This window comes from Asparagus officinalis, chromosome 7, assembly GCF_001876935.1.
Source record: "Asparagus officinalis chromosome 7, Aspof.V1, whole genome shotgun sequence".
Classification (NCBI taxonomy): Eukaryota; Viridiplantae; Streptophyta; class Magnoliopsida; order Asparagales; family Asparagaceae; genus Asparagus; species Asparagus officinalis.
In genome coordinates, this window is record NC_033800.1 from 124455086 (window position 1) to 124461408 (window position 6323).

A 6323-nucleotide genomic window follows, 5' to 3' on the forward strand; every position below is an offset into this window, starting at 1 on the left:
CGCTATGACAGAACCCTAGAGGGAGGGGGGGGGGTGAATAGGGTTTATGCTAATCTAATCTGATTTTATACCAATAGGGGGGGGGGGGGGGGTGAATAGGGTTTATGCTAATCTAATCTGATTTTATACCAATTTAAAACTTATTAACAAATATGTTCTTGCAAGATGATATACAATTACTTATGAGTAAGAATATGAAATATGAACAAAGATGATATATCCTAGTAATGAGATATACAATATGATGTATGCAAGGATATATAAACTATCACAAGGGTGAAACAAACAAGATGCAATAGGCTATAAGATGAACAGTTATAAGTGCGCTAATGCAAACCAAACACGCTATATGTTCATGAGGTTCAAACCTTCCATCCTACGTCCCCGCTCCCCACTCTCGAGGAGAATCCATCACACAACCCGGTTTGAAAGCCAAAACTTCTCTACACACTCGGTTTTCTAGCTAACCGACAACTCTACACACTCGGTTATCAAGTCAACCGACAACTCTCACAAATCCTCACAAAGTACATACACAAGCTACAACCTCAAGTATTGGTCCTCACGTATCGACTCCCTCGGCACGTCAACCGACGCCACTCCTCTTGGATTCGACCCCGTCTCTCACCACACACTTCTCTTGGTGTACAAGTGTATTACAAAGTGAACTTCACAAATTAAGCACAACAAATGATTGTTCTCTAAATAAGGTGAGAACTCAATTAGGCACAACTCTAAGTCACAAACCCCACAACCCAAAATATACTATGAATGTAAATACTATAAGCTCAATAGGCTGTGTGTGAACAAAGAGATTCAATAAAAACAATTTAACTAAACTCAATATAAATCTAGCTTATGGAAATTAGAAACAAAACAATAAATAGCTAGAATGAGTTTAGGAAAACTTCTCTAGATGATAACAAGAGAGAGGGAGAAGAGTAATTTCTCAAATACCAAATGATGATCTCCACTTGCTCTTGTGAAATTCTCTTCACAAACCGAAACTAGAAAAATGCTTAAAAGCTTTTTAAACAAACTTAAACCAAACTTTAAACCCTTATTAAACTTTCTTAAAACATTCTCTTGGATATTTGAAAGATGAGAGCAAGGAGGTATTTATACCCACTCAAAAATTCAGCAAAAAAACCCCAAGAAAAAGACCAAAAACTAATAAACAAACAAAACAAAAAACTAGCCGTTACTGTGCAACGGCTCTCTGATAAGTCGACTTATGAGTCGACTTATATGAGTCGACTCAGCAGACAAAAAATCACAACTCCGCTGCACTTCGTGAGTCGACTTATTAGTCGACTCATGAGTCGACTAATGAGTCGACTAAACGTGCACAGACCTGAAGTGCACAGAAAAACTCAACTTTAAACCATGTTAAAAAATATCAAATAAATTCCAAAAATTATGAAACTTTAGGAGATGATTGTAGACATGATAAAAAACATGCTACAAAAACTAGTTTTCAAAAAGGACCCACCAAATGAGAAATATCATCATTTTGCAAAATAGTCCATAACATAAAAATGTGAACACATGAATTTTGACATTTTCACTTAACCATGTTTTGAAACATTACAAAATAATTTTGTAGACTTACTAAAAGATATATATGATTATTGTTAAGTCCATAAACCAAGAAAACAATATTTTCTCAAAATTGCATATTCTATGCAATATATTCTTAAACAAAATAGAGTATGAAACATATGATTATATATATGAATGTAAATTTGTTTCATATCTATATAGTTAAACCAAAATATATATATATATATATATATATATATATATATATATATATGAAAACCAAAACTTGTGTTGTATATATATATATATATATATACAAGGAAACCAATATAATGTGTGTGTATATATGATTGAGCTTAAAGTACTAACACACATAATATAAACCTAAACTAATGTTACCCAAGCTTGATCTTGATCTTCATTGTAGCTCAACTTGGTAAACTTGGATGAAGCTTGAACTTAGATCTTTAACTTTGAATAGCAAGGCTTCACCCACTATTCCACCAATCTCTATTTAATATGATCGTTATGGCGTAATCCATCCATCCTCCAGCATGTTGTTTGTCTATAATTAATACAAAAAACACAAACACTAGACAAACAACATTAGAGGTAAATTGTTTGTAAATCATCATCAAAACAAGAAGGCTAACAAGGTTATAGGCTGGTTTTGTATTGGAACAAGCCGGAACAAGCCAATTGGAACAAGCCGAGGGATGGTGAGATAACTCTACTGCCTTGGGAACTATGAAATGCATTGAATGCAGTCAATCAAAAATATCTCGGTAACCTTGACAACCAATTACAAGTGAATAATAGTAACCATAACATTAAAGTGATAAACTTGACAACCAAGTAATAACCTTAACAACCAAGCCATAAACTTAACAATTTTAACGATATACTTGATAATTTTAACAATCAGTGACACTGACAACCAAGTGTAAGTGGATAACAGTAAACTTAACATTCAATCGATAAACATATCAACCAAGTCAAAACTTCAACAAACAAGTCATAAACTTAATAACCAAATAGTAATCTTAACAGCCAAGCAATGGCCTTATCACTTGTAATGATATACAGGACAATAAATCCATATACATGACAATAAAACTCTAAAGTATATAGGCTCGTTACTGGTTGCACGATTGTGACCCTCCACGTTGCATCGAGAGCACTTAACAGGACGGGTGTTCAGCGACCTCTTGTTTATTTGTCTAGTGCATGGTCTGTCATGTCTTTTTTTGATGAGAGGAGGCTTTAATACTCGCTCTTCTGGCGGTACAAAGCGCTTCTCGTAATCTGAGATGGAAAAGATGATCGGAGCATAACTTGCTCTGAATGCGTCAACAGTCATGTACCAATCATAATATTAATAAATTTCTCATCCCATCCATATAATTACAGCGCACACATGTTTGCAAGGAATGCGGATGATGTCCCAGGACCTACAAGAAGAAGTCCGATTCTTCAAATCTACATGGCAAGTTTTATTGGACTCGACCTCCACAATATATTCCGTCGAATGTTTAATCACCAAGCAGGTACCATGCTGAATATTATCACACAGCACCATCTCCGCTTCCGGGCATAAGTATCCTGATCATTTCTGACCCACTAGCCTCCTTTCATGCATGCGCTCCATTATTTGCTTTCGTATGGTCTCAACCAAAGGCAAGATTCGCAACAATCGTGCCTTTCTTATCCAGCTGTTGAAGGACTCAACAATGTTTGAAGTAACATGGTCATACCTTAACAACAAAACACTAATATTAACAATAAAACTATAACCTAAACATTAAAGGCCTAACCTTAACAACAAATATTCTAAACTTAACAACAAAACCCTAGCAGAATAACTCTAACCATAACAATAAAAATCTCCGACAACTCTCACAAATCCTCACAAAGTACATACACAAGCTACAACCTCAAGTGTTGGTCCTCACGTATCGACTCTCTCAAGTGCTTGGAATTATCACCTCTCACTAGGACACCGACGCCACTCCTCTCGGTATCGACTCCGTCCTTACCACACACTCCTCTCGGTGTACAAGTGTATTACAAAGTAAACTTCACAATTTAAGCACAACAAATGATTGTTCTCTAAACAAGGTGAGAACTCAATTAGGCACAACTCTAAGTCACAAACCCCACAACCCAAAATATACTATAAATATAAATACTATAAGCTCAATAGGTTGTGTGTGAACAAAGATATTCAATAAAAACAATTTAACTAAACTCAATATAAATCTAGCTTATGGAAATTAGAAACAAAATAATAAATAGCTAGAATGAGTTTAGGAAAACTTCTCTATAGATCAAGAGAGAGAGAGAGATGAGTTGAAGTTCAAACACCAAAGGATGATCTCTTCTTCCTCTTGTGAAATTATCTTCACAAAACCGAAACTTTGAAACAAGGCTTTAAACACCTTTAAACAAACTTAAACAAGCTTTAAACCCTTATTAAACTTTTCTTAAAACATTATCTTAGTTAAACTAAAAAAATGAGAGCAAAGGGGGTTTATATAGCCACCCAAAACCTCAGCCGAAAACCCCAAAGGAAAAGACCAAAAAGCCCAAGAATCAAAAATCTGATTCTGTACAAATATAGCCGTTACAGTGTTCTGGGTCGACTCGTCACTGTTCATGAGTCGACTCATAACTAGCCGTTACAGGCTAAAAACAACTTATGGGTCGACTCATAAAATTCATGAGTCGACTCATCATGCATGGGTCGACTCATGAAGTCATGGGTCAACTCAGCAGAAACAAAACACACTTTCCAGCACAATTTGTGAGTCGACTTATGACAGACATGAGTCGACTCAACCTGTCTGGGTCGACTCATGATGTTTATGAGTCAACTCATCAGAAACAAAATGTAAACTATATAACAGTTTATGAGTCGACTCAACACTGTTCATGAGTCGACTCATGACATGCACACAGCCTGTTTTAAACAGTACATGTCAACATAAAACAGGGTTTAAAAATATTAAATAAATTCAAAAAAATGTAAAACTTTGGAAAATGATTGTAGACATGATAATAAACATGCTACAGAAACTGGTTTTCAAAAAGGACTTACCAAATGTAAAATATCATCATTTTGTAAGGAGGTCCAAAACATAGAAATGTAAACATATGAATTTTGACATTTTGCCTAAACCATATTTTAAAACTTTACAAAATAATTTTATAGACTTGACGAAATATGTAAACTATTGTTATGAAGTCTATAAACAATGAATGTTGTATTTTATCAAAATACACATATAATGTACTAAAACATGATTTCATTGAACTAAATAAAATTGATATTGATGAAATCATATATATGCATATAAGTATGAAACAAAAATATATTTTCTAATTATATTAAATTGTTTCATATTAAAACTTGAAAACTATCAAACCAAAACATATATGTATATATATACCTATATATATACAAAACCAAAACGTGTATGTGTATATATGATTGAGCTTAAAGTACTAACACACATAATATAAACTCCTAAACTAAATATTACCCAAGCTTGATCTTGATCTTCATTATAGCTCAACTTGGTAAACTTGGATGAAACTTGTAATTGGATCTTTAACTTGATAGCAAGGATTCACTCCACTATTTCCGCCAACCTCCATTGGATATGATCGTGAAGGCTCGATTCCATCCATCCTCCGACTCGTTGTTTGTCTACAATAAATAGAAATACACAAACACTAGACAAACAACATTAGTGATAAATTATTTGTTAAACATCATCAAAACAAAGAGGCTAACAGTTAGTTCTACCTCCAGTCAATTCGAGAGCTTGGAGTTGCTATAGTATGTGAAATCTGAGGAATGTGCTCAGTTTGTAGTGTTTGTCTGCTAAGCTTTCACTCCTTATAGCTGGTCTAGGTAATTTTTATCTTAGCACGCATATTAATGCACATTTTCTGTTCTCTAAGGGCATGTTTGGTTGGCCTAAAACAGCCTGAGAAACGGGGTTTTTGGGAAACGAAGGGTCACCACATCAGATTAACGAGTTAAAGTGTTTCTTTTCCCCGTGTTTTTTTCGTTCTTTTTTAGCATGTTAGTTTTAGTTTTAGCCATGTTAGTTCTACCATGAGCCATGTTAGTTCTAGTTGGCGTCACGTTAGCCCTACCACGGTAAATGTTAGTTCTAATTTGTGTCATGTTAGTTCTACTAGTTGCTATGTTAGTTCTAGTTGGCGTGTGTTAATTCTAGTTTATAACATGTTAGTTCTAATTTGTGTCATGTTAGTTCTATCAGTTGCTATGTTAGTTCTAGTTGGCGTCGTGTTAATTCTGGTTTATAACATGTTAGTTCTAATTTGTGTCATGATAGTTCTAATGTATTTCATGATTGTTCTATAATCCCTCTATGTTAGTTCTACCTCCAGCTAGTGTTAGATCTAGTATAAGTATTGGTTATATTACCTATGTTAGTTTTAGCTGAGTGATTGTTAGTTTTAGCGGCTCCCGTGTTAGTTCTAGTTGTTCTCATGTTAGTTCTACCTCCAGTCAATTCGAGAGCTTAGAGTTGCTATTGGTTGATGAATTTGCAACATCATAAGAAATACACAGGCATCAGTGGCATGCATATAACAAGTAAGAAGTAAAACGAAAAAAGCAATTCCAGAAGACATAAGACCTACACAGGATAATTTTTCAATACACTACCCAAAGACATAAGACCTGCACAGGACAATTTTTCAATGTCTACACAGGAATCAATTTTTCAATACACTACCCAAAGACA